We start from the raw sequence: 21,954 nt of genomic DNA, 5'->3' as shown, positions 1-21,954 counted from the left end.
GCTTTTTTCTGGACTTTGGGAAATTCATGTTATTTTTCATGTATCTTAGACAGGTATATGTGAATTACCTCACAGCAATAATCCTATAAAGTAGACACTGTTAGGACCGTCGTCCAGATTGAGAAACTGAGGTTCAGAGAGGCTAAGTCATTTCCCTGTGGTCACACAGCTAGTAAATGATGGAACCTTTGTCCGAGCCCCAGGTTCCTGCGTGCAAAGCTCTGGCGCTCTTGCTCCTGGCTGGATTTTTATTGAAGGACCATGAAAGAGTTAATTTGGGAATGCTGACCAGGCCCTGTTTTGTTACCCTCCTCAGCAACGTGTTCCCTTTGGAGCCTGGGTGTTTCCACAGGGCTGACCCACGCACAGCCCTGTCCCCTCTAACATCCCTGCCCCTGCTTCCACAGCTGGGCAAAGGGACAAGGGAGACGGAAAGTTAAATGAACTCCCCGAAGGGCAGTCACAGGGAGTCAGTGGGTATTTGCTTTTCTCTTATTTGTTTGATTGAAGACAAAACACAACAACAAATGTTCTCTGCCTCTGGGTCCAAGGACTTAGCTGCCGATTGAACCACAGTGGTTCCCATGAATAATGAAAGAGTTTCCACGTCCTCTGAAAACAGCCATGACATCAAAGAGACACAGCAAAATGGAATTCAGGTGTTTACTTCCTCCCCTCGGTGCTCGGAGCCTCACAGCCGCCTCCTGGGCACTCACTCGGTGTGCTGGGCCGCAGCCCCCCGGCCCCAGACCTGCCAGAGGAGAACCTGCATTTTAACGAGGTGCCCAGGTAACCTGCACATCACAGTGGGAGCAGCCCTGCTCCAGGAATGCTGGGAAAGACGATTTCCCTCCCATCAGGGCCAGGGGTAAGGCAAGGAGCATGAGTCCCTCACTCCGTGTCCAAAATTTAAGAGTGCCAAAAAAATTCGGTGATCAACATAAGCAACGTTTAAAAATATATTTTTAAAAAAAATTTTTAAAGGTACTTGGGCATCAGCAGTCTTCTCCTTTCTGGATCCTTAGAGAGGACAGGAGCAGCTGCTAGAGAAGGTCTTGGAGCTTCGGTTTCCTATTTTCTCTAAATATTCTGAATTTCCAGCAAGTGAAACTGCATTGAGTCATTTCCCCTTTGGTCTGCATACCTCTCTATTATCAGGTTTTTCAAACACTGTGATTGTACACGGAGAACTTAGCATCATACCCTGAACAGCTGAACTCCAGGTTCAGTTCCACTGCTGAACACAGATCATACTAATGGTGAGGATAATGATCGTGGTACCTCACGCTCATAGGGGGCTTTCTATATTCTGAGTGCATTATGTGAACGAACTTATGTGAGGCAGGTGCCATTTTAATCTCCATTTTAGAGAGGAGGAGATGAAGTGTTGGGAAGGTAGGTAACTTGTGTGAATAGCTTTATCCAGCCAGTAACCACAGGGGTAGAACTGAGACCCACCCAACCTGTCCCAGAGTGCACACTCTTCATGACTTCACAAGCCTACAGTAAAATAGTATAAAATGAAATTACATGGTGTCCAATGTGCTAAAGGAAATTTATGCATGCTTTCTTTCCCCCTTCAATGTGTATGCATTAGGTTGCCAAGTTTTTTATTCTGAAAATCTGTCCCCTTTTTACGCTTTTTATGTTAAAATGCTCTTGAAAACAACAAAATGAGATTAATAGATGATGGTAGTTGCCTTTTAGAAATGTACGTAAAATTCTGGCTGTGCTTTCTTTTTAATTAGGCCAGGAGGAGAGGTGGGGGGGATGCTTTGGGGAAAACAAATATTTCAGGGTGCTCCCTGGGGTGCTGGGAGCATCTGTGAGCCCAGGTAGGCCGGCGGGGCTCTGCCTCATCTTTGCTTCTGTGGGTTTGGCAGTGGTGCCTGCACTTGTCTCTCTGGCTTGGATCTGTGTGGGACTCATTAGCAGTGGGTGTGTGTCTCCTCACAGTGGCTCATTCACAGGGCTGCCAGCAGTGCCAGGGATGGGGGCTGCGTCTTTGGCCGGCCTGGGAGGCTGCCACTCTGCGTTGACCAGAACAAAGCTGGGCCGAACCCGAACCCTTTCACGGTCCTGTAGCCTTTGGTGTCCCCACAGGAGGTGCCCTAAGATCGGAGAGTGACGGTGGCTTTTGAAGGGGGTGTTGGCAAAGCTGCATCCTGCCTCTCAAGGAAGACGCTAGGTGGCCAGCTGCTGCTCGGTGACCTTCTCGGTGGTGGAGTGAGTAGGCTCTGGATTACCAAGCCTGGCATCTCCATCTGTCAGTCTGCGTGCAGGTGCCAGTGACACCGCCCAGCCCAGACGGGGATGGGAATGGTGGCACAGAGATCTCAGCAAAGGGGATTGGCTTTTGTGGACACACGCTTTAGGTTGGGAGTGCTGTTTTGTGTGGGTCCTGCCCGCACAGCAGCAGCTGTCCACTCCGTACCTCTGTACTTGTTATTTCTGTACTTTAGACTCGGGTCGTGATCTCCATCTGATTCCGGGTCTGTTTTTAATTCTGGCTTCCTTCCTTATGTTAGGAGTTTCTGAATGTGTACATGGGAGAAATGGCATGGGCTGGACCCCACTGCTCGATTGTGGTGTCAGGGGACACACTCTTGGGCACTATTTCCATCTTCTGCCTTTGTATCCTCCTCATTAAATCTTTCTGGGTCTGTGGAGTTGACTACCAATTGGTGCCTGACCTAGTTACAGAGACCCACCCCATCACCCTCTGCTCGTTGTAGCAAATGGATCATGGTGGCTTGCTCACTGGGACTCAGAGTGGACTCTGTTACTTTAGTCATTTCTATCTCTTTGGAGTGCATGTCTGTGAGTGTGGATGCATATGTATGTGTACATGTGTGTACGCATGTGCACGCACATGTCCACGTCTTTATGCATGCATGTATGCATGTGTTTGCAAGCATGTCTGTGTGTGTGTGTGTGTGTGTGTGTAGGATGCAGCTGCCTAAACGAAGGCTGACATTTTCCTCTGCTGTGTTGGGACTTGGCTTTTGGACACCAGCAGTCCTGTGGCTTTTGTATCTGGCAGTTGATGGGCTTTGCTGGGTTCCCTGTGTTATCTCCTTTCAGTTTTTACTTGGAGCGCTTTTCCTGGAGCACAGGTTCTCACATTTTCTCTCTTGGTGTCTGCTCTGTTTGTCTCTCTTCCGCCAAAGGGCACTGCGGAGTCACTCACAGGACCTTTTGAATTGTTTGTTCAATGAATGAAGAGCTCAGTCGGGACAGTTGCTGGGACAGACATGCTTCCACTGGGTCCTGCTGCAGCATTGCTGGGCCATGACTCACTCACTGGGGTTTTGCCTCTGCTGATCTCGGGAGCCAGGTGTGGGGTCGGCGTATCCTTTCCAGCACCATTTTACCTTGCATTTTGAAAAAGTAGCCCCCCCCCCCAAACAAACTGTATTTATAACGTAATAACTAACCTGCATTCTCATGTTTAATTAATCATATGTACATAATTACCAATCATAGCTTCTAATCAGCAGGAGTTCATCAGAGCTAACATTTATTTATTTACTGAGCATCTTCTAGGTGACTGATCTATGCCAGGTGCTGGGACTAGAAAAGTGAGCGAGATAATGTCTCAGCAGGAGTTTCCAATGTATAATATTCTTGTTAACTCATCATTTTAATTTGGGGACATTTCGCTGGGCACCCTGTGAGTGTTTGGAGCGGTGCCCTTATCTCCTTGCATTTTCAGAGCAACCATGTGAGTTGGGCAATGGAGATGCCACTCCTGACACAAGGAAGCTGACGCTTGCAGAGCTGAGTCACTGACTCCAAACCACACACTTAATCACACAGCGGAGGCAGAATTTGAACTCAGGACTGAGCGACTCTAAAACTCTCCCATGGAGATCAGTCACCCGCTCCCTGTACCTTTCCCTCTCTTTCCTAGTGGATAGATTTTTGCTTTGGGGGCAGGAAAGTGCCCTGTGTTCTCACCATGTTCTATAGATTCTGTTTTTTTCCAGTTTTACTGAGATATAATTGAGATGGAACATTATATTAGTCCAAGGTGTACAACACAATGATTTGATACAGGTATATACTGCAAAATGATCGCCAAGAGTAGTTTAATTAACATCTGTCACCTCACATAGTTAAACTTTTTTCTTGTGATGAGAACTTTTAAGACCGATTCTCTTAGCGGCTTTCAAATATAATACATTGTTGTTTGATCTGCAGTGTCTGGAAACCCTGAGCACAAATGAGCCTGTTGTCCCACAGAATGATGGAGCTTCAAGCTAAGCATTCAGCTTCCTCACCTCCTGGTTAGGTGGGGAAACTGATGCTCTGAGCCGCAAAGGGATTTGCCTGTGGCCACACGGTGTCAGAGTCTGGGCTTGAACTCAGCACCCCCGATGTGCAGACCAGCTGTGTTGGTCATAGCACATGGACTTGCCACTGGCTGATACCTTCTGGGTTAGGTAGCAAATCTCAAGAGCTCTTCTGGGTAATTCTATCCAGGTTCGAGCAGCCAAAGTTAGGCTATGATGCAAGCTCATTAAGGGCAGGGGTCTACCTTAGTGCACTGCTGTGTCCCCAGCCTCCAGCACAGCCCCAGGTTTACTGCAGGTGGCCCGCAGGTGTGTGGATGCACTACGGAGGTGAAGGGGCCTCGGGGGATAACCTCCTGCTATCTGTTCGGTAGTTGCTGACCTCCCAGCTTGGATTTTCCCACACCTGAGAGTATTTTAGAATCAAATTGATAGTATCAATATTTAATTCGACACTTTGGTCATTCAGTCGTGCAGTATCATGAACTATTTTCCCGTTTCTATTTTGGAATACATTGGCCGGTTCATGTGGCATCTTTAGGGCAAGTAGGGTTTTTATGGCCGTGAGGGACAGAATGCAGGGCGCTCAGGTACCAGACCGCTGGTTCACTTTGAGTGTGGCCGGCTCATGCCTGTCACATATCTGCCCTGCCACAGGGCCACTTCCAGTGGTATGATGGGACTTCATAAAGTTACAAATTTGTGTCTAGGATACATAGTATTTTTAAAAAATTACATAAGAGCCCAGCTGGATGTGGCTCAGCGGTTGAGCATCAACCTAGGATCCAGGAGACTATCGCCAAAGGGAGGCGTGCAGGAGGCAGCCAATCAGTGACTCATCACTGATGTTTCTCTCTCTCTCTCCCTCTCCCTTCCTCTCTCTGAAATCAATAAAGATATATTTTTAAAAAATTATATAAGAAATGAGGAAGAAGAGAGGGAAAAGTTCACCCACAGTTCATTCACTGGGACTCCTACATTGTCCTTACTTTTCTCCTAGCTTGCAGTACTCAATTTAGGAATATTTTTACATCACTGTAATTGTATTTACATCCGATGTAAAATCTTTACATTTTCTCTCATAGTGAACCATTCTTCCACTTGGCTCTACCACTCGCATCACGGCAGCTTTGGGAAAGGCCTGCTGTTCCGTGCAGGGGGCGCACTGTGTCTTAGTCAAACACTGTCCTGTTACGGCAAAGGAACGTTGACTTTCTGTGTGAATGAAAGGATATGATTCTTATTGGAATCGGGTGGAATAGAACGGGACTACAAAAGACTGGCGAGATCTAGGAGGTTCTGGGCTTCAACTGAGTTTTCCCATATGTGTCACCTCCTTAAAGCCCCATTGCTCTGTTTCCCTAATGAAAAAAGAATACTTGAAACGTATATAGAAAAACCTAGACTGAGTCAGCATCAGAATTCGGGGGGTGGGGTTCTTTCTCTGTTGTTTGAAATTTAAAACCTCAAGATGACATTAAAAGCAAGCCTCTTTCCAAATTGCTGGGAGCATTTTCCTCATTTTCGAAAATGGTGGCATTTAACTGGCAGACAAAACAACAGCGATAAAAGTTTAAGACGAGCTGCTTAGGAAAGCTAACCCGGTCCCTGAACTTCTTCGGGAAAAAACGCTGGGAAGGCCGGGCACGGTTGGTTGACTTGGAAGACAAGGTCGAGAGCGCTTTCATTGACTCTGTGTGCATCATAATTTGGCAAGGTCACTGGGGAGAATCGTCTTTAGGACACTAAAAATAGACAGTCTCACAGATGCAACCATGCCATCATCTCTCCTGGCGTTTTCTTTAGTCGTGTCTTATTTTTGGGACCTCTCTTCATTTCCCTCACCCACCCACTTCCTCTGGGACGATAAATTTGCTCTGGATAAGCCATTGCCTCTCATGTGTCGGGGAAGATGGGGAAGGCAGGAAATGTCAGGACCCCCACTCAACCGGCTAGTTTACCTTGAAATTACCCCTCCCTCTCTCCCTTTCTCCCTCTGTCTTACCTTAACATGGCCCCCAATTCTATGTGTTAAGAGACCGGCACATAGAAATGTTCAATACATAATTATGGAATAAGTGAGAGGAAGAATAAATAGAGCCCTAGAGAAGGCAAAGTTCTAGATCGGTAGGGCTAGGAAGACCTCCGCCTCCCTTGAAGGCACATCCCATTACTGTTTTAATAGTCCCCCTTTCTGCACCCTTGCACGTCCACTTTGCTTCCTAATATGGGGCCCGTTCCCCTCACGCGTGTGTTCGCTCGCTGTCTAGTCATCTGTCTGCTGGTGTGTACACTTGTCCATATCTAAAGCACGCACATCGGGTCAGAATGAGGTTCCGTAAGAATTCAAAGGAGTCATTTAACTCCTGGATTCATTATTTCTTTCCTCTTGAGTCCGTGAATTTTGTGTAGATTTTTATAAATAAAAGCTTACCCTAAACCCTGATATATATAAAACAAATAGAGCAGAGCTCCTGTGCATTAAATACAAGAAAGCAGGAGAGGTGGGGATCCCAGAACCACCTCTCCACACTGCCTTCACCCAGTATAGCCCCTGTAGCAGCCTTCGAGGGACCCCTGAAAACCCAGAGTCTGCCAAGCACAGTTAGTAAAATCCCTGGATTGGATCACCACTGAGTTGCCACCCGGTGCTTCTATCCTGTGTTGTGATGTCCCTCCAGCTTCAAGTCTGGGTTTGTGTGTTCATGGTTTGCAGCAAATGCAGATATTATGCCGTAGGTCCTGGGGGAGCTGTAAATGAGGCAGACGCCTGAGCTCCTCTCCTCATAAGCTCACAGGGATTGGGGGTGGCAGGCAAATGATTGGGAAGATGATTCCCTAAAGCCACAAGGTGTCCTAGGACTCAAGGCCTAAATGTCTGAATGAAGGTTGTGATCAGTAGGTACTCCTTTCATTCCATGGAGCACAGACTGAGCATTGATTGGCTCTGGGCCAGGCCAGGCCCGCGTGTGCTGCTTTGAAGAAGTCCTACGAAAAAGACACTAAGTGTTTGCCGGTGACTGTTCTGTTGACTTCCTAACTCTACGCTCTACCGCGGGAGGAAAGCTCTGTGTGAATGGCTGCCCTGTCTGTTGGATACTCTAGTGGCTTGACCGGTTCTGGGGCACATGCTCAAGACACAGTGGTTGACGGGATGTACAGTTGAGAGAGGTGATACCGCGGCTCGGGGGGTGTGTGTGAGAGAGAGCGAAGCTGGGGAAGGAAGGAGGGTTATCAGGAGGTAGCAGCTGGACCAGGGCCCGTCAGGACAAGGTGGAGGCTACAAAGGAGAGACGAGGAACCTGAACTCTGAGCAGAGGCAGAGAGAGGTAGGGGCAAAGGTAGGGGACAGAGAGACAAGGTGGTACATTGAGCAAAACCAGTCCGTTCTTGAGGAAGGGGCCCAGGTGCAGCCGAAAGCCAGCAGCGCTTCTCCGTGAAGAGCTCCCGGGGCCCGGGAGCAGGGGCGGCTAGGAAGGGCGCTCTGGAGGCCGGTTGCCTGGGTTTGAATCCCTGCAAGCTGTGTGACTGGGGTGCTTGACTCACCCTCTCCGACTCAGTTTCTCCACTTTCAAATGGATGGGACGAGCCACCTAAGCTCAACACCTAGAACAAAAGGGAGCTTGGCTACTGTTAAAAACAGACCAGGCCCATCCAAGGAGACTTGTGGTGCTTTGAAGCAGGAGTGGCCTGAGCAGGCCTGTGGTTTACAGTGAGCGTGTGGCCTACCTGCATGGTCCCCAGCCCCTTCCGTCACCTGCTAGCGACTCTGAGTCCTCCCTGTTCCTCCGCCTTACTCTAAGTGTTGCCTGTTGCCTGAGGTAGGATCATCTTTCTCTGCTTCCCCCTTTCATGTTGTAAAGCAGGACCGTATGTTTCTGTACCGTATGCATCTCTGCAGGCAGCCTTTGGGATAAAACGGGGTGCACCGTGCAAGGCAGGGATTATCGGGAGAGGTGCAAGGTGGGTTCTGTGCCCTGTGAGTTTTCAGCGTAGTTTCTTCTTCACGAAGACCCAGATTTCTGGAGAGTTATTGGACTCTGCTCCCCCCTCTTCGTCCCCACATCGGGCCTGGCATTTGCCTCTCCCTGTAATTCTGTCTCTGCCCTTGGAAGAGAACCGGGGTCGTTCCTCACAGTCCCCGCCCACAACAGCCCCCACACGTGGTACTACAGCAGGTACTGCAGAGAGATCTTGGGAAACCGGAGCCAGGGGTTCTGTGGTCTCCCCTTCTCACCCACTTCCACCCAGGGCCTCTCTCTCTCTTCCCCCAAAATAATTACAGTGCGATGGATGGATCATGTCCCCCACCCGCCAGTCATTCGTGTTTGTCTTCACAATACCTGGCCACCACCCACCCTGTTATTTACTTAAAATTTTCCCTTGACTCACTATGCTTTTCTTAAATATTTTGAAGAAAATTGTATCATTGATAGGAAACTGGTACCTCTTGTCTAACCCCAAAATAGATAAAATTGAAAGGAGACGGTATAATTGGATTTACTTTGAGCCGGAGACTGCCTTCTGTGTTAAAGGAGAGGTCTGTTCAGGAATCACGGCAAATAGAGGCTTTCTCTTTGCTGAGATCAGCTTTGAAAGAGAATTGAAAAGGTACTTCCTGAGCCATTGAATGCCAATAACAGTAATAACAGTAATCTTTGAGCCTCTGTTGTATCAGGCATTGCATAGACTTCTTTAGATTTCTTTATATTGTACCCTTGTAACGGAGAACTGATGCATTTTTGATGATGACATCCCCTAATAGGTGGTGAACAGTAAATCTGTGCAGAAACAATAGCGTTACGTAATCTGTACACATGATCTCATTTGCCCTCACAGTGCGGTGAGGTATCACAGTGTCCGGTTTACAGATAAAGGAGTCCTACGTCACGGAGCTGGTGAGCAGTAGTGCCCCCCCCCGTCCCACGCCACGGGCACGCCCGCTGGACTGAGTCCCACACCCCAGCCGGGCTGCGCTTCCTGCCAAGGTCTGTCTAATTCCACAGCCTGCCCCCCTGCCCTCTCCCTGCTTGCTCGGTGACGCGCACACTTGGTTTGGCTCCTGGACAGGGTCTTCTGGCTTTCCCCAGGCAGCCAGAACATCTTGTCAGGGACTGTGAAACCTGGCCCTGTCTACACTTCACCCCGAGAGCTAACGGGAGAGCTTCTGCACCTGCACTGTCCTCTTCAAGGTCGTCTTCGTCTCGGTACCAGGTTCAGCCCATGAAATCACAGGCTCCTGTTGAATACCCTAGAAGGAAAGCTCCTAGACATCCTCTAGCTCACTGTCTCCCCCCGTGTGCTCAGAACTCTGCCGAAGGGAGGTGGGCTGCTGTTGGCTGGGGGCCTGAGGACTTGTTACAGAATTCTATGCACTTGAATAGGAAAGACCCTTATGGATTATCAAATCCACCCCAGTACTCAGGGTCACATTGATTTTATAAGTTTCTGGATAAGGAATGTGGTTTCAGTATTTCGAGAGAATGACCAACATGTGAATGGTGTGTGTGTCTGCAAGCGCCTGGGAGGTGACTCCTGGGGGAACAGCCTCAATAAATCTTCCCACCAGAACATTAGATTCTTGATCTTGGTGCGTGATTTTCCCCAAGATCTTCAAGAATGTCGAAATCTGTGGCTGCAAGTACAATGCATCCTCCATCACTCAAGCAGAGCAGCAAACTAACGGAACCGTTTCACTGGCCCACTTCCCCTGCGGGCCCTGGATAGTCCAGTGTCGTCAGTGAGGTGTGATCAGGATGCAGTGTGCCCTCTCGCTAGACTCCCTCGCTGGCTCGCTGGCTCGCGTCAGCCCCTCGGTGGCCAAATTCACGTTCCTGCCTGGAGAAAATGGCCCGTCACCACTCATCGCAGGCCGTCCGGGGCAGCTGCACTTAGCAGAGACCTCCAAGTCAGGGACTCAGTCTTTACCAGCTCCTTGGTTCTAAAGCTCTTGGGAGCATTCGTTTCAACCTTTGTCCACCTGACACACAACAGGCAAGCAAGTGTTCATGCTTCTTACCCTGGTGCAGCTTACAGACAATTTGAATTTGTATGGTCTCTGTCTTTGGAATGCATCTAAGAAGAGGTAAATAAGACAATGGCATTTTTCTCTTAACGTAATTTTACATTGTAAAAGGACAGTCCCAAACCTTGTTTATTTCCTTCTGAGCATAGGGGCCCCAGAGAGAACCCTCTTCGGCATATCATAAATCGTTTTTTTTTGCCATGGACGGTGCAGCTTACTTTTCTTATTATGAGAAGAAATCAGCAGGCTGAGCCCACTGCTACCTCACAGCAAAAACTGTGTGTGTGTGTGTGTGTGTGTGTGTGTAAATACTTCTCTGACTTTGTGAATATGGGGATTTGCAAATAGGTTGACTTCTCGGTTGTATGGATGTTACACTGTCTCATCCCTCGGGTCGTGGTCAAAGGTCTTTGCTAGTCTTCATTTCCTTTGGGGGTGCTTCACTAGTGGCCTCTCTCTCTCTCCCCACCTCTCCTCTCTCTGCATAGTTTGTAGCTTGGTAAAGTGATGTCATCCTTAGTCAGTTAAAAAAAAAATCATTGGACTACTTCCCTAAATTAGTGTCTCAATTTATGTCTGGAAAAAGCAGTTGCATGAACTGCTATAGATTCAGGCTGCTGCATCTGTATCCTGGCTTCAGGGCTTCCCGGCTCTGTCCGTGAGGGCAAGTTCACGCACCCTTCCCGTGCCTTGGTTTCCTAATTATGACAGAAGGAAACCGTACTGCCTGACACAGAGGATTGTTAGAAGATCACATTATATATTATAGGGAAGTGCTTAGCCCAGGACCTGGCACATGCAGACTCTCAATAATGTTAGCAATCACTTTTGCGTGTTTGGATTAACACCTAGTTCCTGGAGGTATAGAAGAGCTGAAAGAGTTAGCATCACGTGGCCATGACTAATGTCTTACCCGTAAATCCTCAAGGATGATTAAATGCTTCACTTGGCATCTGAAGGATTTGGGAAATATCGGTCACACTTTTTCAGACTCAGTACTTGCACAAACACAGGTCGGTCAAGAAATACCTATAGGCTACACAGCCTTGTTAATAGCCAATTGTTTGCAAAATGATAGCCTGTGTGACTGATCTGAACTAATTTAGAGAACAAACCAAACAGCTCGCCATTGCTTTGATGAGGGCTGAATCATTTAGGCCAAGTGAGTACATCATTACAGTCCTTAAAAAAATGACCAGTTACACAATTATAACTAACAGATTTTACATTTGTCATTTGACATCATGTATATAAAAAAGCTATAGGTTTTCAGTGTTTTAAAATTGGAAAAAATACAGTTTTATGCTGGTTCTGGTTCTTTGTTTAGCTCCTATCACTCATCTAGTTTTCCAATAATCAAGGCCTATAGAGGGTTAGCAGTGTACTGACCCAGATCAGAGAAAAGCGAGCATGAAATGTGATTTCTGTCTTCAAGGGGCTGAGATCCCTTGGACGCAGCATTGGAGGGGCAGACGGCATTAATAACAGAGAGCTCTACCTGTAGGCTGTATGGTACACGAAGGCAATCTGGAAGCCCCCTGATTCCACACCTGGGAGTGAGGGAAAGGTCCCCCACAGTGATCCTGACAGTGAATGGGGGAACAGTTATGTGCAGAGGCACAGAGGTGTGGAGCCTGCTGGGCTCAGGGAACAGCAGGCCTTACCTGGGCAGGAGGCGAGGCTGGGGGCAGACCAGGGAGAGAGATGCATTAGCTGTGTTAATGTGTGTGGGCATCTCCTCACCTGATAGGGAACCATTTAGAGTTTTAATATTGTCATATTTTTTAATGTAAAGATGGCCATCCTTCTAGTAAGTGGCTTCCATTAAGAAGGGAGTTTGTGTTTGTCCATCTGCATTTCCGTTGAATGCAGAGGTATTTGTTCATTCACAGCAAGAGACAAATAGGTAAAATAAATTACAGAAGAGGAGGTGAATGTTCTCAAGCCTATGTGATTGTGTGTACCCCGAGTGCTCTGTTTACCCCAGTAATTCTTTCTAAAACGTTACCAATTGACCGTTGGGCATCCCTGAAACTTTCCCAAAGCTTGGTTATATTTATTTTGCTTGCTTGCCACCTAACCACCGTCGCCCCAACAAAAAATTTTTAAAAAGTAAAATTTCAGGTGTTTTAGGACCAAAATAAAACATACTTTCTTGGAGAAACACTTTTTATTTCCTTCTACTCTAAGAATTCTCAGATTCCTTAACGATATAAATAGACATGATGTATTTTTGTGACTTTTATAGTGGATGTGCTTAGATTTTTCCCCCTTAATCTGATATGTTATCCCTTCTTTATTCAGTAGAGAAATCATCAGGGCCAAGTGGGAAGGCAGAGACTTTGGAGCAGGGAAATCGAGATGCGAATTCCCATTCTGCTGCTAATTAGCTTTGTTATCTCGGGGCAAATCAGTTCACTTCTCTGAGGTTTAATTCCCTTCTCTTTTAGGAGGTAGGAATCAAACAAGCCCCTCCTGGGGCTGTTGGGAAGAATCGTTAAAAAAAAAAAAAAGCCTGTAGAAGCACTGAGGCAATATATATTGGGGGTCTGAAGTAGGGGGCAAATAACACTGGAGCCTCCAGTATCACAGTTGTTAACGTGTTAAAGGAGAGAAAGCCAAACAACATTGCTGGGGCGAGAATTAGGGATCGAATGTAGTGTAGCAGGAGGTTTGCTCATATGCTAGATGACTGTTTGTTGATTCATTTCCCAAAGATATTACAAAGGCTGTGAATATTTATTTAGTTCTGCTCCCAATAGCCCTTCTAATAGGGAATTATTTGGGTACAACGAGAGACATTTGTAAATGTGGCTGATAAGACTGGCATCGGACAAGGAGTGTGTTGTTGGACACAGGAATTCTATTGTCCCCGGCTTCAGTTGTCAAGTGCCCCGGGAACCCAGAATTTATGGTGGCAGGACAATGGGCCTTTCAGGGCCCAGCGACGGAGCTGTGAGATCCTGCTCCCCGGCTTTTCAGGGCTTCTAATCTTTTTATCGGGCCCGGACAATGCCGGATTCAGCTGCTGCCCGAGCCTCCTGACTGTCCATTGGCCGTCAGGTATTGTGCGGTAATTACCATGGCGACAATGGACTCTCCCTGCGCCCGTCCTCCGTTGCTTTGCAAAACGGAGAAGGTTGTCACTTTGCATTAGGCGCCTCTAAAGACACGGCTTACTTAGAAAAACTACTAAAGAGAAATAAAGATAATCGTGTTGAGAGTTTGATTTAAAGGGCCGCTGTGTCAAATCCATTTGGAGTCCAGAAACTCTTCATGGATGTTCTCTTGTAATTACAGTCAGATGCTGGGCGCCACCCTGGCACGGACAGTGAGTAGCTGGCCTTGGAGATTCGGGAGGGAGGCATGAGCAGTGGGCAGTGGGCAGCCTGTACCATTCTAGCGGGAGCACAGATCGAAGCTGAGCTGGTGACCTTGGAGACTCAGTTTCCTCATCTGAGAAAGGCCCGGTGTGGAAAACACTTATACATTAATAGTAACTATGTGGTTACTATTAATACATGCGAATGCATGAGTATTAGTTCTATATAAATGCTTATCCATCCTCCATAGGGCTTAGTGAATATCAAATGTACAATAAAAGGTAAAACTGACGTTTTGGGCGTGCCCACTTGGAAAAAAGCACAATCTATATCTTTTCATAATCACAGCTACTGATTATTGCGTGCCTCATCTGGGTGAGGTATTGCATTTATTATTACTGTTCCTCAGAACAGTCCTACAAAACAGTTACTATTATACCCATTTTACAGTGAAGACACCGAGGCTCCAAGAGTTCTTTCTCACCCAAAGTGAAACTGCTTGGAAGAGGCAGAGTTGGGAATTTAAGTCCTGTTTCCACACATTTAATAGCTTCCTGCTTCCCCCATTAAAAAAAAAAAAATCATAATCTATAAACCTATCTTACAAAATATGCTTCACCATATGGTTCTGGGACTTTGGTGGAAGCAGGAAAGAGAAAGCATGCAGTGGTGATTATTAATTGGGTTTATCCATCCCACTGACAATATTGGCAACATGTGACACCCACAGAAGGACAAGCCCCCGTCTGCAGGGCACCCAGGGTCTGCTGCCTGCAGAGCAAGGAAAACAGCAACACCAGCAAAACATCTCGGTATTTCGCAACTGGCAGGGACCTTTTTGCCACTGCTTGACTTCTTTACCTAATAAGAGTTTCCAAAATCTGACATTTCATTTGTTTATTTAATAGTAGCATAGTTAATGATAATTTTAGTCAACTCCATACCAAGATACCTGAAATTCCCTGTTGTGTTTTTGTACCAAAAAGTAGAAAGAATCTGTGGACACATGCCGGAGGAAAAGGTGTGATTTACCCTGGGAAGTGGGTCTCCTGGTGGGTTCTTACAGCTGGAGGGAAGGGAGGGGACTTGCTAGTGACTCAGTCCAGCTGTGCCTCTTCCTTGCTCTATGCACTCGGGCATTTACCACTTAGCCTCAGTTTCTTCATCTGTGAAATGGTGCTGTCACTGTCTCCTTGGGCTCTCCAGCTCCCCTCAGTGGCAATTCTTTCCTTTTTAACCCATCACCCCGTGTCATATCTCTACCAGCATCGTGCACACAGCAAGTGGCCTGAGGATCCTGAACCTCTCGTTGATGGAGTAGTGGGGTGGGGACTGTTTTAAGCCAACTTACTTGCAGCCTTGCACATGCCAACCTTCCTGTAGGATCAGAATCCAGCAAAAGAAATCTGCCGCAGTCACACCCCCGTCCTTTCCTGAGGTTTCTCCTTGACTTTTGTATGTTCGCCAAGTATTTTTTTCATTTCAATTTACACCCTCGGTTTCACAGTGTTCCTTTTCCTGATTTCTCAGTCTCTCTGATATAATATATGGCATGAAGGGTCTGTGCCTCTAAGGAGCTCAGTGCTGTGGGCGGTACACACAGTGATGGGAGGGGCTGTGCAAGGGTGGTTGCTGTACTTGGCCAGACGTAACTGGGGTCTTGGGAAATGAGGGCGAGAGTCCTCAGCGTAGGTGGGGCTGGATGCAGCAATACTGGGTTGTATTTTTCTGGCTCAGAAAGGAACACCTGACTCTAGGTCTCGGGGAGTCATGAGATGTGGGGAGAGGAAGGAAAATGAGCATTCCAACCAGGGACTGCCTATTTAGAAAGAGAAGGTCTGAAGTCTACCCTCCCAGCCCTCTTAGGCCCAAAGAGCTCTTTTTTCCCCATCGATTCTGCTAAAAGCACAAAAACAACTTAGATTTCTTATGCTGTTTTTTTCTCTGCTAAGAAGCATGACATCGTATACCATGTTCCACCAGGGTCCTCAGCTCCTCTTTCTCCAGTGTCTTCAGCGATCCCAGCTCACTGACAAGCCACTCATCTATTTCTGCTTTCCTTCCAAAGCTTGTAATCGTCTTTGCAGGCTTTTTGTGAAAGGAGTTTTATAGGAAACATTTTGCAGGGAGGGAAAGAATGCAAGGAAAAGTGGGAGTTCAGTTCGTTTTTATAGACTTGAGAAGTAAACTTTTTAAAACACACCGGCTGCAGACACAGCTGTATTATTTACGGGCTGGAGAAGGGAAATGGGAGAAACACAGGCTACGAAGCCCGCACTGCTGAGTCATGCCACCTGAGGCAAGAGTCTTACCCCTCGGAGCAGAGCGGTAAGATGGGTTTCCTGATACCCAGAGTGGTTATGGGTAAAGAGAACACAGTGGTGAGGCTGATGGCAAATGTCTGGTCCATTTCTGTGTATAGAGCTTTAGTCATTCACTTCTGAGTAACATACCACCCCCAAATGCTTATGAAAACAATTTATTGCCTCTTGTAGTTGAGTTGAGTGAACTCATCTAGATGGCTCTTGGTAGGGTCTCTCATGCTATCTAGTCAGGGCTGGCATCACATGAAGGTGTAACTGGGTTGGATGTCCAAGGTGGCATCTTCACTCCCCATCTGGCACCTCAGCTTGGATGCCCTGGGTGGCTAGAGGTGACTGGGCTTCTCTCTGTTTGTGCAGCTCCCCCACAGGGCTGGCTGGACCGCCCTCACAGCATGGAGATCTGGAATATTCAGACTTCCGTTGCATCCGCTGACTTCTCCCAGAGCGAGTTTTCCAAGAGCATCAGACAAGCTACAGGGTTTCTCATGACTCGGCTTCTGAAATCATACTGTATCCCTCTTGCCATGTTTCACTGGCTACCCAGGGACAGCTCAGATTCACATGGAAGGGGACCACCAAGGGCATTAGTATCTGGGGGTGACGTGTCAATGTCATTGCCAAGTAATGGTCCTTCCTCATTCGTTCTGTGCTGTATGAACCCCCCCCCCCCCCCCCCCCCCCGCCCAGTGGCTTCTTCTCCATGACTCTCTGCATCTGGAAATAATCTCAATGCTACTCTGTCTTTGACGTCCTGGGGATAGCACACAGTAGGACTGTTTTATTTTTCTTGCTTCACTCACCAAGTCAAGGTGTTATGAAGAAATTTTGGACTTAACAATAAGGATTTTTGCTTCTTGTTGTTATTGTTCTGGAGAAGGTATTATATGTGAAGGGCTGTTAGGTGGAACCAAGATGAGACAAGGAAAAGTGGATTTTGGGGGGGGTTATAATAAATAAAGTCAAAGTAAGAAGCTGGTTAGGCCCTTAGTGCAGGCTGAGTTGCTCCCAGAAGGTAGAAGCTCTAGAGGTGAAGGACGCTGAAGGAGTCCTTTCTGCCTGTTGGATTAGGGAAGCTGTGTGGGCCGCAATGTCCCAGGGTTCAATGCCTCTGTTTTCAAAGATGATAGCTGCTCAGACACTCCATATTCTGCTGTTCATTCATTCAACAAATATACATTGGACAGCTGCTCTGGGGTAGGAAATGTGGTAGACACTTAGGGAGATATGAAAATGAGTCAGACCAGAATCCAGGCAGAACAGCCCCCACACAGCTCCAGGGTGGGGGCAGTGCAGGGAGGGGGTGGGGACGTAGTCCTGATAAAGAATCGCAGCTCTGTCAGCGCAGGGCTCTGGCCTGCTAGCACGGGCACGGCATCTCCTGTCACCAGTGCCACCACTGTCATTCTTTGCCCTGGGGCCTATCACTCCACAAGGACCTGGCAGTACCAAAGAGCACTTCTCACTTTAGGGGGGAAGGTTTTTATTTTGGATTCCGATAACACGGGGATTCCAGCAGAAACTGGCTCAGAGACTTTATATCCCCCTTCCAGGTCTGTTGCTAGTTGTCTAGCAAATGCATGTGACACACATAGCATGGTATAAGAAGTTGGATGTATGACTGCTTTTATCGTGGTAATTCAAGTTCCAGATGCACCATCCTATGGTACCTGTAGATTCACGGCCAGTGTCGCCCAATTTGCATATGGTTGTGATGATTTGTTTACAACCCTCTCTCCACACCTGGACTGTTACCATCTAAGAGAAAAGTCTGCCTTAGGCACCTGTTGTCTCATAGTGTATCACTTTATTAGTGTCACCTCTAGGTTACTAATGATCCTTTCACTTTTTTTTTTTTTTGGCAGAAAGTACTATATTTTCAGCTACGTGGCCCTGTGACGATCATTCCTGCTGCCATCGGTTGAGTGACCAATCAGATGGGTGGAGTGGTTTATAGAAATTGGCAGCAAGTATCCAATGGGTGAAGGAGGTAAGATGGACCGACGTTACCGATTCAAAGGTTGCATGTAAGTGGAGGTGGGCAGGATGCCTCCTAGGCCCACCCTTCAAACCTCCTTCCAAACAGAACCTAAGAGGGAAGCAGGCTGCTTTCTTGGGCTTTCAGGAATGTCATTATTCTTGGTTACTGGGTTCTCTTTGCGGAACACCTATTAGGTACCAGTACAAGGATGGTAGTTTTTTTGACTATAGAAGAATCAGAGGAGAAGGAACTAAAGGGGATTATAATTCTTTAGCAAGGACTCAGCTGGATAGACTGGTTAAGATGACTGCTATCTTGCTATTTCCTGCTTTCCTTCTGTTGGAAAGAATTCTTTAAAAGTAAACAAGGGGGCTAACATCCCCAAAGGAAAAGAGATTGCTAGCAGGCTAGACCTGTCAGATCTCAAAAGGCAGAATGCTAGACCCTAAGCCCTGAGGCCCAGCTCTGCCATTCACTGTCTGAGTACCCTTAGGTGAATGAGCTCTCTCCTGGGCCACAAGGCTGGCTGGACTAGGCTCGCTAGCAGTTCTTATATTTTAGGGTTCTATGAATCCATTTACCTCTTCCTCCTGCCTGGTGACAATGAGCCATTTTTATGGAATGTCCAACAATCCTGATAGGAAGTTAATAATTAGTTATACCCATGGGACTCTCCACAACTTAGGGTTCTGTCCATCCAAACGTCTATAGCTCATTTCCATATGGATGCCCAAAGGGCACCTTAAACACAGATTCGGAATACCAGTTATGTTTCCCTCCTCTAAACCTTCACTGTGCCTGTGTTCCGCCTTTCAGCGGAGCGTCAACATTCACCCAGATCAGAAACTTGGAAGGAAATCCCATCTGCCTCTCAATCCCTTACCTCCAACATCAATTTATTCATTGATTCTACTCTCTTATGATCTCTGAAATACATTTATTTCTCTCCATTCCCACTACCACCGTTCAGACATAAACCAAACCCTCTTTTGCCCAGCTTACTGCAACTGCCACCTAACAGATCTTTTTGCCTCCAAGGTTACTGCTCCCTCGTCAGCTCCAGCATGATCCGTCTTCCATATGTGACCTGAACAGTATCCCTGAGCCCAGACATTATGTTATTTGCCCACTCAATCCTTTTTAATGATAAGGGTCTGAACTCCTTTAATAAGCTTCTAGGACCCTTCAAGGATGGGGCCTCTGTTTTACGGTCCAGGCCCCTCTCTCATGCATTCTCTGCACACCCAGACCTCATGTACACACCCGGCCCTCACTGTACACATCTGCTCTAGGATTTACCATATGGCACACTCATCATTTCCACAAAGCCCCACCTCCTTCTCTCTTCACAGGCTCTTACTCTGTTTATATCTTAGCTTGGACCTCACTATCTCTAAGGAGTTTTTTCTGATCCCTAAGACTGAACTGTGGGTGTTTGCTAGACCACACGTCAGTAGTCAGAGATTACACCCCTTACTGCGATTTCCACATTGGGCTGGAATTGTTTATTTCGTTGTCTGTCTTCCCAGCAAGACAGAGAGGTTGCTGAGGGCGGAACTTACTTGTAGACCACCATGCTCCCAGTTATAAGCACCGTATCTCACCCCGAGTAGGCTCACAGTGAATGCTTGTTAAACATATGAATAGAGACTTTAACTATATTTTGCACACAAAATGAGGAAGGGGGACTAATGTTACCACAGTGCAAAAGTCCCAGTCATGGCAGCTGGCAGGTACTGAGTGCTGACTGTATGTATGCCAGGCACATAAGGTCTTTAAAGGCATCACCACCCTCAGTCCCTGCAAAAGCCTGATGTGACAGGTCCTATTAATATCCAAGACTTTATAAATGAGAAAACTGAGTTTTAGAGAAGATGGGTAACTCTCCTATGTCCACATTGGTTATTTTTTAATCTGTGGAAATTTTTATTCTTGGGGAAGCCTGACTTCAGCTTGTATCTTGTACCACTTCCCTCTTTTGCCTTCTTCCTGCATGAATTTGCTACATGATTGATAAAAAAAACACCTTTCCTCCACATGAGGCCTGAGGCCTTTGCTGTAGCCCATGCAAGCTATTGTAACACAGATGGTCATCCCCTGTGACTGGGACCCACAGATCTTTAAATCTTCGGTGATGCCCCAGGTGTGTTACACTCATGTTTGAATGTGGATCTGTTTTGGGACAATAGTTCAGTTTGGGGAATCTCTACCCCACCCCCAGGTCTTTCTCCGGAGCCCTGGTCAGTGCTTGTGATGGGAATAAACCATGAGTGCAGGCGCTCCTCAGGGAAGCAGAGCTGCGCTTCCCTGCAAAGGTGCCAGTTTGATTTGGAAACTGTGTGACTGACTCCTCTTGCATTAGCATATTTTGCACTCATTTGCTCTGAAGCCTGGCTCAGCGGAGGAGATGGATCCCTTCTGTGGCTGTGCCTGGGGATGGTGAGCATCTCCTTCCTGCCAAGTCAGATGGGTCTCTTCATCTCATCAGCCCTTTCAGTCCCTCGACAGGACACGCCCGGCTGACATTTCCCATTTTTCTAGATAATAGGGACGATTAGAGTAAGGTATCAATGGAACAGAGTCAGGAGTTAAATAGAAGGTGCTTGAATTTAATTTCTCTTCTAGGAAATCTGCTAGGTTTATTTTCCACTTAGCAATGAAGAACCGCCTGTTTTGAAGAGTCCTGCGTAGCTTTCATTTCAAGAAGAGGAAGGTAAACCCATCCCGGTGCTTCGTAGGACCCTTAAAGAAGAGGGGGCCAACAAAACACAAAGCAAAAGAAACCACAGCCCCGTACAGATGGAATGGCCTTTGATCTTTCAGGATAAGATTCTTATACACAGAGACGGATCTGATTTACGTAGGAGGAGGAGAGGACTTGTTTGTGATCATACTGGAAGGCTTTGGAGAAACAAACTAAACTAACCAACAGCTTTGGCTCTGGAGCCAGATCCCTAATCCCAGTCAGTCTGCAGTGCTCGCCTTGCTTGGGAAGGTGCCTGGGACGTGCCACACACGGGGAGACGAAGCAGTGCTTCTCCTTTCCTGAAGGAACTTACAGTCAGGCTGCTTTGTATAAAGCACTCAAAATCCAAGTAGGACGGGAGAGAGAGAGATGGGGGGATCGGGAAAGGGTGAAAGAGAAAGACTTTGAACAATGGTGCTGCCGTGGTTTGGGCTTACAGGACACCTCGCTGTCTGGCTGATTCCAGGGCAACTGATTGACTTGCGCTTCGGTCCCTGGCACTTTTCTTCCTCAAGCACCTCCTCAGAGCAGCGGAGGAATGACCTGCATAGCTACAGGGCCTCTAGCAACCTGCTCTCTTGCTGGGCTTTCCATAGGGCACCGGGGCGCAGTATGAATGACTTGGAGTGGAAAATGTTTGTCCTTAAGCTCATGAAAAACACACACACGTTGACACCCTCCTGAGTGATAATCCGCTGGGGCTGCCGGTCCCAAGTTACCCAGTTATCTTTCATTTGCAGAGAAGTCCATCCCAAAGAGCCGCCAGGGGACAGCTCACCTGGCTCTGCGTGGTCCCCGACAGTTTGGAATGCTGGCAGCCGGCCTCCTCGCCCGGCGCCTGCTGGGTCTGTCTGTGCACACGCGTTTCCTATTTTGGGATGTAGGCCACTGTGGAGAAAGAGGCCAAGTACCTGTCTGTAGCTGTTGTCACCAGAATCATAAACAGACACAGCTCACTTGCTGACTACCTTGCCGTCCTTCAGTGTGTACCATGTGACTGTCACTACTGCAGTCAACTAAGAGAGGATTACAGGAAGCTCTCCCGTGCCAGGTGACCTGAATATCCCACCTTTACCCAGATGGGTACCTAAGGAAAACCTTCAAAGAACCAAAGTGGTGGTCCTCTGACCCTGCTTTATTGAACTAAAGATGGGCAAAAGTGCAGAGAGCCCTCCTGACAGTCGCAATGAGGGCTGGTGTTTAATGAGCAGCCCATGTGCCAGGAACTCCGCTCAGAGCTTCACACTCATGACCTTGTTTGAT

The 21,954-nt window shown here is 47.4% G+C and overlaps 1 protein-coding gene across 2 annotated transcripts in view; it reads left to right on the top strand.

The window, feature by feature from the left end:
- Window positions 1–21,954, top strand: part of CDH11 (cadherin 11) — a 119,917-nt gene that overhangs the window by 31,442 nt on the left and 66,521 nt on the right. For both annotated transcript variants that reach the window (XM_081119670.1, XM_081119672.1), the window contains exon 2: window positions 17,830–17,954. The gene's annotated coding sequence lies outside the window, so the exon portion shown is untranslated. The remainder of the gene's footprint in view (window positions 1–17,829; window positions 17,955–21,954) is intronic.

The sequence above is a fragment of the Miniopterus schreibersii genome (genome assembly GCF_964146895.1).
Source record: "Miniopterus schreibersii genome assembly, chromosome: 18".
Classification (NCBI taxonomy): domain Eukaryota; kingdom Metazoa; phylum Chordata; class Mammalia; order Chiroptera; family Miniopteridae; genus Miniopterus; species Miniopterus schreibersii.
This window is presented reverse-complemented; position numbering and strand designations above follow the sequence as displayed.